Source organism: Adiantum capillus-veneris, chromosome 29 (assembly GCF_014529385.1).
Source record: "Adiantum capillus-veneris isolate H3 chromosome 29, ASM1452938v2, whole genome shotgun sequence".
Lineage (NCBI taxonomy): Eukaryota > Viridiplantae > Streptophyta > Polypodiopsida > Polypodiales > Pteridaceae > Adiantum > Adiantum capillus-veneris.
Genome location: NC_140959.1, coordinates 16,330,359 through 16,349,342, shown reverse-complemented (window position 1 = coordinate 16,349,342; position 18,984 = coordinate 16,330,359). Strand labels below are relative to the sequence as shown.

Below are 18,984 nucleotides of genomic sequence, written 5' to 3'. Positions count from 1 at the left end.
ATGGCGGCCAACGGAGACGGGGAGCCTTTGTGGGAGCGCTTATTACAGCAAATGTTGAAGGGAGGGGGGCCAGGGCGTAGTAGTGGATGCAGCAGATTTTGACATGTCTACGGTTGTAGTCAACTGTGTACTTTTCTACCAGCTGCTGAGGTGGCATGCAATGGTTGGCAAACCATGCAGATGATTATGGTGTAGGGCAAGGTCATGCAGTGCCCTTTCCCGTGATGTGTGCTCTTGTTCGCCCACATTACTGGGAAAGGACAATAGCAGTCCTTTCCTTACACCATCAAAATATCGTGTCCAAGCTGGTAGTAGAAAAGACTAACCCTGCAATTGGCATTCAACAAGAGCTCTTGTCAAACTTGATTAGTAATTAGCCAGATTGGAGCTAATATCATTTCTCCTATGTTTATGGTCCTCAGAAAATTAATTTTTTTGATTAATTACCTCTTACCTACCCTTCAGATCATCTGCCTCATAAAGAATGTACATATGCACCTGACTCCATTCTCTATTTTTAATATACATTTGTAGAGACCATAATAAGAGGAACTTAAACTCTTATGCCTGGTTGGAGAAACAGTGTAGTTGGTAGAAGCTTTTTGCAGATGAGATGCCTCTTCACAGAAAGCAAATAAACAGACTATGTAGGATCCGTATCATGGAGATGCTGTGTTACAAGTCCAGCAACAAAATTTTCTCTACTACAAAATTGGTATTACAGAGCTATATGGTGCAGAAGTCGTGTTTATATCTCCCCAAAACTTCGAGAGCACTAGCTACTTGGAACAATCATGTGTGGCTTGTTAGAGCAGGGTGATTACTTGGCAATTTAGCAGCACAAAGAATAAATCTTCACCATCACTCTCAAAGTAGCCGAACTTGAAGTACCATGATCCCATGGCACTGTAGGTGTCCCATGCCATGAAGTGTCTGCAAATTTTCAACAACAATATCAGCTTGCGGACAATGATTACTCATCTCAGCCTTCCCTTCGCTGTTGATTGCCTAATTAACAAATTCAAGAACCCTGTTGCACAGAAAAGTAACAAAAGCAACCTAAGCACCCATTGTTTAAGAAATTTTATTTAATTCATTAAAATGTAACCCGCACAAAAGTATAGTACACCCATTGAAGAACACTATATAACATATGTAGTAGAGAGACAGTAGGGGCATTAAAGCAATTAGAATGCCACGTGGATAGCAGGAGTAACATAAGGTTTAATAATTAGGAAATAAAAAATAAAAAATCAGATGATATAACACTCCAACGTCAAAAAACGGTTACCACGAACAGTAACCAAGATTTAGACATAGACTAACATTTAGGAACGGTCTCTCGCTCTACCTCTTATATATCTTTTGTGTTTTGATGTATTCAAGTATTCCTTCTCTGTTTGACGCTTTCGCATTTGATAGTAAAGTTTTGAGCATACAACATTGACAATTGTTCTTGAGCACTACAAAACTGTTCTTGCTTGCAGGTTTTTTCCCTCAATCAATTTCTATATCTATAAGCGGAAATCATTAAGGTCATTGTTTGGTGTTTTGCTGCAGGCAATTTTCCATAGAAAATAGTTCAAGTTTAGAGCTCTATGTTTATTCACTTTCTCTGGCAAGCAGTGCGGATAAAACAAATAGTCAAATAAGTTTTTTATCTAATTCATTGAAAATTTAACCCACACAAAGTTATGGTACACCCAATAGAAAAACAATAGTATAAAAAGGTGCACATGCATTTCTCAATCTCGTGGTGAGAATTGCATGATCATTTATGAAGGTTTTGGAATCAAAGTTGAAAGACACACTCTTGGTAAGTTGGTGGACCTAGACTTTACATCTTATAAATGGATGTAGAAGAAGAGACGATCCAGAGCATTCTTGTCACATGCACATCTAACCCTATGTGCATGTGGACAAGCTAACTCCTCTCTCTAGCGTTTAGGACAACCTCAGAAGTGTTCTCGCACCCTCGTGAGCTTGCATGCAGGACCTGCATGCATAGTTACATGGGACGGCGGGTCGGGGTCGGGGTCGGGAACGGGGTCGGGAACGGGAACGGCAAAAGTCAAGAAACGGGGACGGGGGTCGGAATGGCAAAAAAAAAGAGAGTTTTTTTGGCATTTTTTGACCTACACACATGCCACACACACAGAGCATCACTTTGACCATAAATTTACACTAAATAGACCAAAGAACACGAGTCATATAGGCTGAAATGTGCTAATAAATTATAAAACATCAATGATCGATGGATACAAAATGAGAAGTGCATGCCACAAGGGCTCAAGAGTCAAAAAGCCTAAAGGACTTAGGACAAGCCTGAGGCCTCAAGGATAACAAAAAGTACAAAGGGCTATGTAGTAGGTAGAGTCGTAGACTCAAGAGTCTAGACTCGAGAGTCGAGTGATCAATGATCATCAAACTCAAGAAGTGCTCGCCTGCTGAATCTCCACATCGTCGTCGTAGTCGAGGTCGTCAGCGACGTATGAGGGCTCGGGAGACTCGCATTGAGGGTCGAAATCCTCCTCTAGCTCCTCCAAAAGAGTATCGGCCATAGATGGATTCTCTTGTGCCATCTCCCACTCAGTGAAAGGATCTGCCTTGTGTGTGACGCTCTTGGCAAGCATGCGCAAGTTAGCGCTCACAAACACCAAATCATTGGCCCTCTGAACCCCAAGGCGATTCCTCTTCTTAGAGGCAATGTGGCTGTACACACTCCATAGTTGCTCCAAGCAACTAGTGGTACATGCTTGGCTAAGGACACGAACAGCCAAGCGCTACAAATGTAGGCCATCTCCTCCATAGTCCTCCCACCACAAAACCGAGCCAATCTTGTTGCGATCAAGCTGTGCATCTACACATCCATAGGAGCCCTTCTTTTGCCTGTAGTTGAGTAGCTCGTCTCTAATCTTGCGCCTAATGTCACTGCTAGGCTAAAGGCGCTCCAATGCAAGCCGCCATCCTTTGCTCACCTCCTTGTCGGTCTCTTGACGCCTTCCTTGAAACTCAGGGTCAAGCACATAAGCTGCCGCATGAAGTGGAGAGTAGTATCCATTCCACCTCGACTCACACAAGCCATGAATCTCCGCATACTGAACAGGGTTAGGCACAAGCTTCTCAAGTGCCTCTATCATCCGATCCATGGCTTCGTAGACTTTGCCAATGCATGGCTGCAAGCCATCCACCACTCGAAGTAGGTGTAGAATAGGCTTGACCATGGCGTCAAGAGTCTTCACCTCCTCCCACCAAGCGGCGTCGTCGGCCCATTCTCGGCATTTCGATCCTACTGTTGATGTAGACTCCGGCATGGCCTGGAACTCATCACTGAGAAAGAGGCCCCTTAAGGCTCCGCCACATGTAGACAAGCGGCCTAGCATAAGCAAATTAAATGCAAATCTTGTCTCTGAATATTTGAGCAAGGACAAGTGGCTCCTCTTTGAGAATTCATGGCGCACTTTTTGATGGTTGAGCACAAAGGAGACAATTCGAGAGGCGTCACCAATGGTGGGTGAAATCCATGACAAGTTCCCTATGTCCTTGAGGAGGTTATTGAGGCAATGCGCCATGCAAAATGTGACATGGATGCTGGGATACATGCCCTCAATAATAGCTCCGGCTGCCCTATTTGACGCCTCTCCATCTGCAACCATACAAAGGACATTCTCCGGGCCGGTGATCTCTATGGTGCTTGTCCACTCCGTAGCAAGCATCTCGGCGGCCTTGCCACTATCGGATGCATCATGTGACTCCACAAAGTACATCTCCCCCCGAGAGTAGGCCACCACCCCGTGGATGGACCGCTTGCGAGTGTCGCTCCATCCATCTACAAGAAGAGAGACGCCATTGGTCTCCCACAAATCCTTTGTTGCTTGGGTCGCTTGCTCCACGGCAAGCTTCTCTTTGTCAAGGAGGGTGGTGCGAAGCCTCTCCGATGAAGGTGGCACATAAGAGGAGCCATATTCCCCTATTTTCGTAACCATGGTTCGAAAGTATGGAGACCTATCCACACAAAATAGAGCATGTTGTGTTAGTATGGAGAGTCGAGAGTCGAGAAGTTATAACCCATTATGAATACAAAATGGAAGATTGCAATGTGCATATGCCAAGGAAAACTCACCGCGAAGCATGGGAGGCAATGTGGTCGTGGAAGAAGAATCGGGCAACCGACCTATCCACGTCTTCCTTCAATTTAGGATTCCAATTTTCGTTGAGAGTGGTTTGGCAATGCGGAACGGAAGAGGACGGTGTAGATCCATGGCTCTTGAAGGTTCGAGAGATGTCGTCAAGGTTGGCTTGCCTTTGCTAGGCGGGCACCACGTGCCAATAGAAAAGAACAGACTGAACAACTTTAAGCACTTCAAATAACAACTGAACTGAAATGGAGAAAGAGACGACACGCGACACGGAGTGGCGGAATTCCACCCCAGAGAGTATTGGCCCCAAACCTTGGCGCCCCTTTCGGTATTTCTTTATATTGCATCAACACAGTACAAGCCGGTACTCCAGACTCTGCACCTTCGTACTGAAGCATGCCAGAGAATGAGCCCTAGCCTCATATTTAAAGGCCCTTGGCCTAAAAAGCAGTTATAGTAAAAAGCCTTTAAAACTCAAAAGCTTCTAGTTCAAAAGCAAAGCCAAAAAAGCTGCCAGCGTAAATCATGGAAATCCGTACAGCTTGCCACGTCGCAAAACGCAGAAATCTGTCCTTAGGGTTAGGGTTAGGGTTTCTGCAGTTTTAGGGTTTCTGGCAGCAGAATTAGGGTTTGCAGGTTTTAGGGTTAGGGTTTCCAGAATTAGGGTTCAGCAGTTAGGGTTTCTGGCAGAAATTAGGGTTTGCAGGTTTTAGGGTTAGGGTTTTCAGAATTAGGGTTTGCAGGTTTAAGGGTTAGGGTTTCCAGAATTAGGGTTTCAGCAGTTAGGGTTTTTGGCAGAAATTAGGGTTAGGGTTTCTGCTCTCGGTCAACCACGTCATCACTCTATGACACTTCTTCTGTTGCTTGTTCCTTTTAGGGTTTAGGCCCCTCGGCCGGTAGCTCCGTTCTTCAGTAGGTCGACACGTCAGCAGTTTGTTACATGCTACATGAGCAAAGCCTCGGATAAAGCTCCGATAATAGGAACACAATCCCAAAAAGCTACCTACATATGTACCAGAGTGGAAGTTGACCAATCTTGTACCACTTGGATCTTTCCTGGATCATACTCACTTGGTTGTAAGAGACTATATGACCGAGATAGTGTATTTCCGTGAGAAAGAACTCACTTTTTGGCCAAGTTTGTTGTGACACCTCCAAACGCAGCAGGATGGTGGACACATTGTGGTTCACCTTTTTGCTGACACGCATTGCCCACCAGGCTATGTACACATACATGAGGACTCCTGGACAGAGGAGGTTGCTTCACGCACGGCTCAGTCTACTTGGGCTTGGGTTCGACACTTTTTGCAGTCACGCCTATCTCGAGGATGCTCGGATGCGGATTACTCCCCATCCAAGCCTGCCTCGAAGATAGCACGATTAGCTGCTACCGCAGCATCAGTTCTCTCTCGCTCCCCATGAGGATTGTCTCATGGAATGTACAGGGACTAGGTGGGCCTCATTTTCACCGTCAGAGGGGCCGACTGCGTCAGGAGCTTCAGCGATGCCTCGTGAGAGGAGAGATTGACCTACTTATGATACAGGAGCATCATCTGTGTGAGAGCCGCATTAGACGTTGTGGTCAGATTTTGCGTGGACGATATGAGACTTTTTGGTCAGCTGCTTTTGGACCTGGATGCATCCACGGCGGGGTATGTATGACTATTGCGCATTCTTTGCAGCAGGCCATTGTGGGCAGAGGGATTATTGTGCCAGGCAGGGCTCAGTGGATCACTATGCATGTTCAGGGTTGTCTCGTGGGCTTCCTGAACATCTATGTGCCCAATGTGGCAAGTGTACATACAGAGTTTTGGTCTCAGATTGTTGAGTCTCTGCCGCAGGCAGAGCAATGGTGCATAGGGGGTGACTTCAACATGTTGGAGGAACCCTCTGACAGGATTGGTGGTAGCCATACTACTGTGCATGGAGTTGAGCTGGCAGCTTGGGAGAGGTTTTGTATGACTCTACGGGTTACAGATGTGTGGCAGCATTCCAACTTTGTGAGGCCCCCAGACAGCCTGGCCTTCTCTCATTCGGACCGCAAAGTAGATGGCGTGAATCTATCTCGGATAGATCATTTCTACACTAGTGACCACTTCTGTGACTTGGGTGGGACAGTAGGCATTCTAGCAGGGACCTCCTTTTCGGACCATGCTCCAGTGATCCTTACAGTGACTGATAGACAGAGGAGGGGAAGCACGGTGCTTCGCATCCCAGAGAGGGTCTTGCAGGACTCGGCGCTTAGAGAGCGAGTGGAGGCTCTGTGGACAGAGAGCTTAGACATGCACGATTCTCCTACTGATAGAGTGGCTTCAGGACTAGCTCAGCTTAGTCGACTCTTTCTCCAGGAGTCTTCGGCTCGCTTGGCTGCAACGAGAGGAGCAGCAGCGTCTTCGACGGGGCATTGCCTCCCTGCAGAGGAAGCACGAGCATCATCCAGACAGTCCTTATTGGAGGAGCAATTACAATAGGCTCGCCAGGAGCTCGTCAGCACAGAGGAGGACGCCATGAGTTTGCTTTCCATCGATAGGCATCTCAGTGGACCCAAGTGAGTGACAGAGTGACAGGAGCCTTCTTTGAGGCAGTGGGACCTCGGCATTCTCATGCCAAGGTCACTCAGTTGAGGAGGCCCGACGGGTCAGTTGCTTCAGAGCCAGAGGACATGCGTGCAGTAGCCATTGATTTCTACCGTGATCTATTGTCTGCAGAGCCTCAGTCAGAGCTTCAGGATGCATGCAGAGAGCGGTGTGGGCATAGATGCCTTGTCTTGTGACTGAGGAGATGCGCCAGAGGCTTGAGCTGTCTCTTCAACTAGAGAAGCTCCATAAGTGCACTCCCACGTGGTAGCTGTCCAGGTGAGGATGGCTTGACTCCTAGCTTTTTCTTGGAGTAATGGGACTTGCTTGGCTCAGATCTCTGTAGTGCCTTTTAGTACATCCTGCACACAGGAGAGATGCCTGACAGCATGATTGAGCGCCTCATCCACCTCATTCCCAAGGAGGGTGGCTCCTTGGATGAGATTCAACAGGGCCGCCCCATCACCATCCTCAACTCAGCCTACAAAATTCTCGCCAAGGCTTTGAGTTTGAGGATTCAGCCACTTCTAGAGAGCATCATACATGGGACTCAGACAGGTTTTGTCAAGGAGCGTAGTATCCTGGACAACATCTTTACTTTTTGGGAGGCTTCTACCCTAGCGCAGCTCCGTGGCGAGGATCAAGTGATTCTTCTTCTCGACTTTGAGAAGGCCTAGGACAGACTTGACTGGGACTTTCTGGAGGGCACTTTACGTAGCATGGGCTTCTCAGATGCTTGGATCAGAGGGGTGTCAGCTTTGTACAGACGGGCACACAGTCACGTACTTTTGTCAAGAGGTAGAGGGTATCGTTTCATGCTCACACGTTCGGTCAGACAGGGCTTTCCTCTTGCCCCATTCCTCTTTCTGTTCTATGTTGAGGCGATGAGCAGGTTTTTGGTTTCCTGCAGGTTGGTTTGCGTGGCTTAGCACTTCCTATTTGGGGAGATGAGCAGTTGGACGCTGAGTTTGCAGACGACTCAGCCTTGTACTTGGATGGCCAGGAGGCCAACCTTCACAGGTGTGAGCAGGCTCTTGAGACTTTCTGTTGTGCATCTGGCGCATTGATCAACTGGGAAAGACCGTGGCTTTCTCCGTCGGTAGTGCTCCTATGCCTGATTGGATGCCACGAGAGGGTTTCAGGTGGATTCCTCCCAAGACTGTTGTTTGGTACTTGGGCTGTCAAGTCTTGTCTCCCGAGCAGCAGATTGCTCCTCTCCTCCCATCTATCAGGAGGAAGTTGTTACATTGGAGTCCCGCGCGTCTTTCTCTGGCAGGCAGAGTCGTAGTGGCCAACCACGTGTTGTTGGCTACTATGTGGTACATCACCTCTTGCTGGATCTTTTCGAGTTCTTGTATCAACCAGGTTGAGAGGCTGATCAGGAACTTCCTTAGGTCAGAGCCTGACACTTCGATAGCCCGGGCCAAAGTGGCATGGCAAGTCATCACTCTTTCTTGTTCTCACGGAGGGCTAGGGATCATAGACCCAGCACAGCAGAACAGAGCCCTTTCTTGGGAAGTTCATCGTCAGGTACTTCTTCCAGATGAGGAGCCCTGGAAGGAGTTCTTGCTTCAGCGGCTTAGTGCTAGGGTGCCTCAGGCTGGATACCCCTGGCGACCCTGGACTAGATGGATTTTCACAGAGATGCGCAGAGTTGGCTTGAGCAGGAGACTGGAGGACCGTTTCGCTGTAAGTTTGCTCCGATCTTGGGAGCAACTGCGGCGAGGCCTGGAGCAGCGTCAGCCTACTTGCACAGAGGAGCGCCTAAGACAGCCCCTTGTTTGGAACCCCATGGTTAGCACTCAGAGAGGCCACTTGGCTGGCAGTCGGCCTCATGTTTCCTAGGATCCCATGGCAGAAGGTCCAGCACGATCTCTAGGTGACTGGTTACAATTTTCAGGCTTGTCAGAGGAGCTTCAGAGTCCTCATCTACAGGGCATCAGAGGGGTGCAGAGCGTGTGTTAGGACATCTCCGAGGCAGTACCAACTGAGTGGCTCACACCCCTTGAGTCAACAGTGCCCAGGTGGATGGGAGCCTTCACGCGACTGGAGGTTCTCATCTCTGTTCGGGCTTGCTTAGAGACTGTACCCTCCCTGTTTTTCGAGCTACAGGGTGAGGGGCGCTTACACCAAGTTGCAGTAGAGGCCCCACATGTTGCAGAGTGCTGTTTTCAGAGGATCCGAGTGGTGGGCATCTGTGGGAAGACTTGTGTCATAGATCCTGACCCAGTAGGTCTTGAGACTGGCCACTGGAGACTGTGAGCTTGGGAGAGTTGTCCCCCGGCACGAGTACAATGGGATCCTGGAGAGTGGCTTTGGAGGGACCCTTTCTCTTCTGTAGACCACCTAGGTGTCCCTTTCTTTCAGTACACTGTTCGACTGGGACGTCACATACTGGCAGCACAGAGAGAGGCTCGCCCTGCTGCAGCACCTCATTGGCAAGAGGAGGGTCTCACAGCTGAGTTCTTAGCAGCTATTTGGGAGAGGTTGTGGGACTCCAGACAATCGAGGCAAGTCACTTTGTTTCAGTGGCTGGTCGCACACAGAGCTACAGCAGTTGGGAGCTGGCTTGTACATAGTGGTCTCTCGGCCGCATGTGCAGCTTGTGACCATCTTGTGGAGAGTAAGCGTCACTGTCTTTGGGACTGTCCTTTGGCTAGAGCTGATCCATACTCTCAGAGGACAGCTCGAGACTCCAGGGCAGCTCCGACCGCATGCGAGAGCGCAGAGAGGCTTTCCTTCAACTCTGGCGTCCTGGGCCTTTCTTCACCATGGTCCAAGGTGTACTCAGATGGCACTACTGTCCACCTATGTGGCTTTTCCCTCCTCCCATCTCTTGATTTAGCCTCATTGTACATATGCTGTTTTTTCATTGGGAGAGTCTCCCCATCATGATTGTTGTAGCCCTCTCTTGTAGAGGTGGTTGTAGCCCAATGGGCAGTTTCATTAACTAATAGCAGGAGCTTTTTCGGAAAAGAAAAAGAGCGAGTTTTCTTGCCGGAGATACATTTCTTGGGACACATCGTCTCAACAGTAGGAGTATAGATGGACCCGGCCAAAATCGAGACTATCAGTGATTGAACTGACTTGAAGAATGTTCATGAAGTTCGAAGCTTTTTCAGCTTGTGTTCTTATTATCGACGGTTCATTCGGAAGTTTGCAGAGATAGCTTCACCTTTGCACTTATTGACTCAAAAAGGAGTCCCTTTCTCGTGGGGACCGACAGAGGTGACTGCTTTTCAAACACTTACGAAAAAACCGACTACTGGACCAGTGTTGGCTTGTGTGATGCTTGTGTTCATAGTGATTTCTTATGAAAGCAAAATGTTTTCAACGCCAGAATTAGTGGCACAAATCTATGAGAAAGAGCTGTTGGCAATGATCCGTGCTCTTACACAGTGGCGACACTATTTACTCGGAGCCGACTTCACGGTTTCTACAGATCATCAGAGTCTACACTACTTGTCACAGAAGCAGCTTTCGGAAAAGCAGATGCGATGGGCTAACATCTTGTCACAATTTCACTTTCAAATTGTCCATGTTCAGGGACTGAAAAATTTAGTGCAGATGCATTGTCTCCAAAGCCCCTAGTCTTGGCTATTCCCGCGATTCATCGCAGAAGCTTCAAGAATATGGTTGACCAATACACCACAGATCCTGACTTTGCGGACATTTTTACTCGAGTACAGAATGAGGAGACACACCAAGGTATTCCATACGGGATGGCTACTTGATGAAGAAAACGATGTTGTGTGTTACACAGCCTTAGAGAAAAAGGTCTTGACAGAGTGCCATTAACGGGTCACCGCGGCATTGATACCACCTTGAAGAGTGTGGAGAGTTCCTTCTATTGGCCGAGACTCAAAAAGAATGTGGACGACTTTGTTCGCAGTTGTTTAGTATGCCAAAAGGTCAAGTTTGACAGGCATAAGGCACAGGGATTACTCCAGACTTTACCCATTCCCACCCGCCCCTGGAAAAGTATTGCAATGGATTTCATATTTGATCTCCCGAAGACATAGAGTCGGCACGATGGCATCTGGGCTGTCATTGGCACATTTAGCAAGCAAGCTCACTTCATTCCAGTAAAGAAAACAGTCAAGCCGGACCATTTAGCAAGACTGTTCATTGCTCAGATATTTCAGTTGCATGGCATGCCTGAGACCATAGTCTCGGACAGAGATCCCCGATTCACGAGTTTGTTTTGAAAGGCTATTTGGGAGAACATTGGCACGCGGTTGCAGTTCTCGTCATCATTCCACCCGTAGACAGATAGGAAATAAGAGAGAGCCAATTCAATGGTTTTGGATTTATTGAAGTCTTACATCTCTAATCAGAAGACTCAATGGGAAAAATACTTACCTTTGGTGAAATTTGCCTACAATAACACGGTTCACTCTTCGACGAGGAAGGCGCCATTTGAGGTAATCGAGGTGCTAACAAGGTCCCTCCCTTTCTAAGCACTAAAGACAAGAATTTTAAAGCCAATCAATACACGAGAGATTTGGACACTTCTTTTGCCAAGATTCGAGAGGCTCTTGAGAAGTCTAAAGCACGGCATAAAAAGGCAGCGGAAGGACATCGACGCAACTTCAAGTTGAAGGAAGATGATTGGGTGCTCTTATGTTTTGCGAAGGCACGCCTAACGAAACGAAAGGGAAAGGAGCGGCATTTTCCAAAGCTTAGCATGAGATATTATGGCCCTCTCCAGATCAAAGAGAAGATAAATGATGTATCCTTCACACATTCTTTGCCAGATAGTTGATGGGGAGCCTGATGAGCAACCCGAAGTGGAAAAAGAGCGAGGAGATACTCGTTCAAGAACAGATTTTGGCACACAAGGAAAGAAAAGTGAAAGGTAAAGTGATTTGACAGTTGTTAGTAAAATTTAAGAACTATCCGGCATTGGATGTGAAGTAGATGGAGGAGCACGACCTAGCAGATACTTCTCAGATTCTGGGCTTTTTTTTTTTTTTTTTTTAAATGATGAGTGACGCGAATTTTGCTTTTTTTATATAAAAAAAAAGAGAAAAGACTCTCTAAGAGAGAGAGAGAACTGATGCTTTTTATTTTAAAAGCTTTTGGGGCTCTGCTTTTGGGCATCCCTTGTATCGTTAAATAAGTGGTGAGGCTTCGCTTCTCAGAGCATCTGGACGCAGAGTCTGAGAGTGAAACCCTAACCACTCTCTTGTACTTTGATCTGATTAATATAAAAAGAAATACCGAAAGAGGCGATGTCTTTGGGGCCAATATCTCCGCCGGGCCAATGCAAATCTATTGTGATCTGTGAATTGTTTTGAAGTGGTTATTTGGTGCTGTCGCGGTTGATTCTTGACTTGGAGTGTCTAAGTCTGTTACAGTGGTATCAGAGCACAACCGATTTCTCTTCTACGGGAAATTTGATCCCCGAAAATTTTTTTTCGCGACACCTATGGCTCCATGCAAGGATCAGCCGACTCCCTCTGCATCTAGAGATGCGGGCTAGGATCACAACGAAGATTCTGGCAGAGAGTATCGCCCGCCTCGGCCTACTCAAGCACAGCAAAGAGAGATGACGCGTCGTCAATTGATCGGCGATGCAACGAAGATGATGCTCAGTTTTGCCAAGGACCCGAAGATGGCAAAATATATGAACCAGACCTCTTTGGAAGAGGTACAGATGGAGTGGCAGAGAACCACAACACCACTCCCGAAACCCGCTCTCAAGAAACCTTCTACCTCCAAGAAATATACGGAGAAGGAACTGGAGAACGTGGTTGATGCACGGATTGCTCAGCTTTTTTGACGCCCAAAAGAAAGCCAAAAAGCACGGCAAAAAGCAAAAGAAAAGCACTGACTTTCCAGGTTATTTGGGTCGTCAGTCGACATTTGACAAGGCAAAGAAACAGAAGAAGCGTGTTCAATTTGAAGGAGTACCCAGTTCTTCTTCTTCTTCTTCCTCTGACAGTTCTTCTAGCTCTTCAGATTCTAGCTCTTCAGATTCAAGCGAAGAAGACAGAAAAGGTAAAAAGCGAAGCAAGAAACAAAGCTTCGGAAAGGGCAAAAAGAAGGCTACATCTCGCCCAGAGACTGACAGTTCTACTGAGGACTTGTCTATAGACAGCTCAGATTCTGATCATGGAAACTTTTATGCGAACAAGAAGAATTTTTACAAAGCCAACTAGTATGACTTTCTCGAAGATAAAAGCAAGAAAGCCCGAGAGTTTAAGGAAGGTGGCCACTCGATCAAGTTTGATACTTTTCAGGATACTCAGATGCTTCAAAGGCTTTGTCTTTTATACAGCAGTTTGACATCGCTTTCGCGTGAGGACACTATTGAGAGCACTCCAAGATTCGGAGAGCTACCTCTTACCTTAAGGGAAATGCTCGTACTTGGTGGTCCACGCTTCTTTTAACAAGAGTGCGCCAGTTAAATGGCTGAAATTTAAGAAGCTTTTTATTTCTTCTTGGTTGACGCAAGAATATGAACGAGATATACGAGCTGCTTGGAACCATCTTCGGATGACCAAGAAAGATACAATCAATGCTTATTGTGAAAGATTCTGGAGCTCTTTTCTACCCGCCTCTTCATTCAAGAAGATCTCGTTCAGAGAACAGATTGAGCGGTTTACCTTGGGTCTACCTACAGAGATCCGAGATCACTGCTTGGAACAGAAGTCAGCTTCTATTCAGGAGTTGATGAGTCATGCGAAGCGGGGCTTTGCCATTCACTCTGGCAGTTTGACCTACCTAAGGCCATGACACAACGAGTCGAACAGACTTCTTGGAATGAAAGTAGCAAGAAAAAGAGCAACCCAGAGAAAAAGGATACACAACCCAAGCTTACTCCTGAGGAGAGAGCTCGCTTCATCAGAGAGGGGAAGTGCTTTGGATGCCGGGAACATGGACATATCTCCGCGAAGTGCCCTAAAAAGGCACAGAAAGAACAGAATGATAAAGACGACGACAGGTCTGAGAGTTCGAGAGCAGCTGAGGAATGTGGCAGAAAAGGCATATAGAAAAGTAGAACTGGTACCACATGGCGTGGGACCTGCACCGAATCTAATGAATGAAAGTACAAACTTTGCGCTTTTGGGGCAAAGTGAAGGATCAGGAAGCTCTTTTGAAGGAGCCAAGGCCAACTTCTTTTCACTTGGAATTGGCGGCTCGATTTGGAATTACGCCCGACAAACTGACGCCACAGGTAGAGGTAGTTCGACTGGCACCCGGATGGGATGTTGCCATTACACCAAGCATTGGCAAATTTTGTTTGCAATGACACGGGTGTTCAGGGCACGCGAGTGACGTTCTACTGAGGATCCCTTGGTACCACAAGAACTACGCCGAGGTTAACTACCGGGCCGAGAAAGCGACTTTGATAAATGAAGGGTTTAGAGATTGTACTTGATGAACTTCAGTTTTCTTACTCATTCTTTTGGGAGAACTGAACGATGGATAAAGGTTGAATATGTTTTGACCTGAAGAAAAGAACAATGTAGGCGTAATCGCGGTTGATTACAATGCTTTCAAGAGGGGGGTATGTCACAAAGTGATGACGTGGCTACGGACAGCAGAAACCCTAAAATTCCTGCAAACCCTAATTTCTGCCAGAAACCCTAATTTCTGAAAATCACAGAGGCTTTTTTTTTTTTAACAAATTGAAAATGATGAGCGACGCGAATTTTTAGACTCTCTAAGAGAGAGAGAGAACTGATGCTTTTTATTTTAAAAGCTTTTGGGGCTCTGCATTTGGGCGTCCCTTGTATCTTTAAATAAGTGGTGAGAGCTTCGCTTCTCAGAGCATCTGGACGCAGAGTCTGAAAGTGAAACCCTAACCACTCTCTTGTACTTTGATCTGATTAATATAAAAAGAAATACCAAAAGGGGCGCCAGTCTTTGGGGCCAATATCTCTAGGCACGGAACTCCGCCGGGCCAGTGCAAATCTATTGTGATCTGTGAATTGTTTTGAAGTGGTTATTTGGTGCTGTCGCGGTTGATTCTTCACTTGGAGTGTCCAAGTCTGTTACACAGACGGGACTACACAAGAAGGGAGTTACTCCGTTCCTTTGTCACAAATTGCCTGGATGAAATAGAGTCACTAATTTTCCTTTGGATTTCAGGGATATTGTTGTGCTGATAGTATTCTGTTGTATGACTTTATAAAATGGAATTCCTGAATTTGAATATGAATGATTTGAACTCTCTCATGTGACTTGTTTGAGTGCATGAACAAAAAGACGAAATGATTGCAGCATTTCGGTCTTGAAAATCTCTATAGACATGATCGCAATAAGGATTAGTTAATCCAACATCAGTGAGGTCCAGGATGGTACTTGATGCGATTACTAAATACGTTGCTCGCAGTCATGGTCTGAAATTTGGTATGAATTTTTTAATGATTGATTGATCTGTCATGTGATGTCCTTTGATGTCTTGTGAAGTGATGTGATTGTTGTCTTTGTACAAGTGCTAGATGTGTCATGTCTAGTGCGTCGGTACTTAGAGTCAGTGTCTGCTAAACTAGTTTGTGGCCTCTGTCTGTTTTGCAGGCGTAATCAAGGGCAATTACAATTCTTTCAAGAGGGGGGTATGTCACAAAATGGTGACGCGTCATGATCACCCCCTGACGTGGCACAATTGTACGGACCCTCGCTAGCAAACTGTTGACGTGGCAGGCAGTACGGATTCCCGTAAATCACGCTAATAGGCTGACCTAGCACACAATACGGATTTTCGCATTCAGCATTTGGGCAGCTTTTGGGACCAATAGTTTTTGGGCCTTTTGCTTTTGCGTTTTGCAACCATCTGATGTTTAGCCCGTATTTTGGACCAGTAGCTTTTGGATTTGCATGCTTTTCATAGTAGTTGCTTTGGGGAGGCCAAAGGCCTTTAAATATGTATTAAGGGAAACTCGTAGCATTCTAACTCGTGGAAAACCAAAGCACAGTCCCAGAAGGTGTAGCCTGTTGTTGAAGCAATATAAAGAAATACAGAGAGGGGCGCCAAGGTTTGGGACCACTGCTACCTCGAAATGAAACTCAGCCATTTCATGTCTCGTGTGGACTCTCACGTGCGCGCTGCCCTCTTGTTCACGAAGCTGCACGCTAACCCACTGCTGCACCCTTGCGCTGCCCACAGACACCCTCCCCCCCCCCCCCCCCCCCCCCCCCCCCCCCCCAACCCTGCCCCCCACCTACAAGTACAGCAGCAGCAGACAGTTCGCCAAAAATCAAAAAATCAAAAAATCAAAAATCGCAGGCCTTCAGGGAATTTACAGGAAATTCAGTAATTGCAGAAATTCAAATTGCAGAATTGACAGGAAATTGCAAAAATTACACAAAATGAGGTTTTTTGTCGCTTGGTCGTATTTTGCAGAAATTGAAGGAAATGCGTCATGTATGCTTAGTATGGAACATGAATGCATAATGTGGAAGCATCTGTGCGTGGAGGCCAATTTTTTCTCATTTTTGACATCAATCAAATATGAGGAAGCAAAATGATAAGGCCGACCCCTTAGAAGATGCAGTTTCAAAGTGCAAAGAAGAAATGGTCGAAACCATTAACAATATCAACCGCCAACTATTAGGGACAATAAGAATGCTCGAGGATCGCGTTTCGGCCCAAGAAAGCAAGATCGCGGCAATGGGAGATCGGATGACAGCCCAAGACGCTCAAGAAGGAGCTCGCCGAGGCATGCTCACGTAATACGCTTGAAGAAGGAGAATTGCAACCTTCAGTAATAGAAGAGCTCAACACGATCAAAGAACAAGTGCAAGCCATCAAAGAGGGGGAAGGGCAACACAAAGAAATGACGACCTCTTGGGTGGACGTTATCACAAAGACTTAACAGAAGGCAAATGAGGCCGAGAAATGGATTGAGGTTGCCAAGAAGGGGAAAAGCAAGGAAACAACAACGTCCACACCCACCATACTTAACCTGACACTAGAAGAGGAGCAAAGAAGGCGTGTGTGCTCTCTACATGTGAGAATTTGCGGCCTTAAAGACAAAGATAATGTGGACGAAGAGGTAAAAGAACTCATAGCTTTGAAGGGGGTTCATGAGCCGATGCACTCAAGAGCATGGAGAGTGGGCAACAAGAAAAATGGGAGCAAGGGGGAAACCTCGAAAAAAAGGGCACTCATCCTTCGTTTTTCCTCCATGGAAGCAAAGATGGACTTTTTGAAGAAGAGACCAACTCTTAAGAAAACGGGCATATTTCTCGGGGATGATCTTACCCTCTCACAAACCGCTCATATGCAGGAGGTAATGCCAGAGATTAGAGCGGCAAGGGAAAAAGGTAAGATCGCTTTTTACCCAGATGGAAGAGTCGTGATATTGGAGCCACGCTCCACATGACGGTGTGAGACCTATGGGACCACACTCAAAGTTGCTACTTGGAATTGTAATGGATCTATGCGTCTTGATGTGGGTGCTTTTGAGGAGAGTTTTACTGGGAGAGACATCATCTTCTACTCTGAGACACATCAGGCCCCTGGGCAGTCTATGCCTCACATTGGTGGATACCGATGGGAGACAGTTTGTAGACAAGAGACACGATTAGAGCACAGAGGGCGGGGCTCAGGAGGAGTGGTAGTGTTATTCAGGGAGGAATTGCAGCCATTGATACATATAGCTCGTAGAGATGCGCAAGCTAGGTACATGTGGGTGACATTGAGAGCAGAGACTGGTAGATATCTTTACATTGCCATTTGCTACTTTCCCCCGAGTACGTGAGTATATGCACCACCCAAAGGACAGTCCCCCTTCTCTATTATGGATGATGACATATGGGAATTCTCTAGAGATGGCGACATTATCATTCTAGGGGACTTCAATGCTAGGACTGCCCATCATCAGACAATATTTTATGATACTTCAGAGGAGATGCTGAGAGAGCTGAATATTGCTGAGATGGGCCTATCCAGAATATCACAAGATGGGGAACATACCGAGTATGGACGGCACTTGATAGACATGGGGACTGCACATGGATTGGCCATCTTGAATGGCCTACAGAGATTTCCCAATGTAGGAGGCTTCACATGCTTTCCACACAGACATGGAGCCAGCACGGTAGATTATGTCATGGCACAGCCGAGCCTCATATCTAGTATACAAGATCTCACAGTTGAGCCTAGACCTGTTGGGGTGGTAGTGGATCATGCCATTGTGTCGATGACCATCTCTTTCCAACTCAATGTAGCACACATTCCACGAGCCCCTACTCGCTACACCTTCACGCGGGAGACGGATTCTGTATACATAGACGGGATTTACAAGCGCCTATCCACTGAGGAGCCGGGGCGACCTCTGGAGGAGCTTACTACCATACTGACACAGACATTACATGATGTAGCAGCAAAGGCATACCCACACACACAGCCTGAGCAAAGACGTCGTTCTGGGAGCATGCATCAGAACAGCTGGTACGATGAGGAATGCCGTCAGACTAGAGCTAGACTTCAAAGGGAAGTGCTTTTGGGGGACATCACACACAGACAGTCACAGATTGACTTCCGACGCCTAGTGCGGCGGAAGAAGAGGGCATTTTTGGCTCGACTAGAGCAGGATCTATACCAACTATTCTTGAGTCAGGACTCGCGTGAGGTACGGAGGCTCTTTCATGAGCAGTCTCCCCCCCCCCCTTGCCATTACCTCTACAGAGACCTAGGGTCAGTCCACCATAGTTACCCGGAACGGGAACTGGGAACTGGAACGGGAGGGTCCGGAACGGGACGGGAACGGGGAGGAGGGGGGGGGGGGCGGAACGGGAACGAGGCGGGAACGGTCTACATAAAGTAAGGCTTGAATCACCTCCATTCAGCTTAGTCCCAAATAAACTCCTAAACAACCCCAAAACTGCCCCCTAACCTGCCCTCAAACTGCACCAAATATGTTCCCCGAACAGCCCCAAATCTGCCCCAAAAGCCGACTTTTTTTTACCCCAAATGCCTACTTTTGCCCATTCCGCCCCGCGTTTCACTGTTCCACCTCGTTCCCCCCATTCCGGAACACCGTTCCGGTTACACCCCATTCCGGAACGGCGTTCCGTTCCCATCTCCGTTTCGGGAACGGGACTCGTCCAAAACGCAGTTTCGGAACGTTTGGGCTGTGTTCCCCCCGTTCCCTGTTACACTGCAGTACGCATCATCTTTGTACACAATTTCAGGACAGCAGCCCCTTCCCGACCCCCCGCCCCCCAATCCATGCCCACCCATGTGCCTTTTTCACCGCTGAGAGGTGAAGAAGGCCATTAATAGAATGAGGACTGGGAGAGCATATGATCAT

General features: G+C 47.1%; 1 protein-coding gene across 2 annotated transcripts in view; it reads right to left on the bottom strand.

The window, feature by feature from the left end:
• Positions 1 to 478: 478 nt before the first annotated feature.
• LOC147418821 (zinc finger protein BRUTUS-like) overlaps positions 479 to 18,984 on the bottom strand; it is a 94,670-nt gene continuing 76,164 nt past the window's right edge. Inside the window, exon 14 of one of the 2 annotated variants that reach the window (XM_086506211.1) lies at positions 479 to 1,030. The gene's annotated coding sequence lies outside the window, so the exon portion shown is untranslated. The remainder of the gene's footprint in view (positions 1,031 to 18,984) is intronic. The other variant, XM_086506210.1, reaches the window with a different exon arrangement.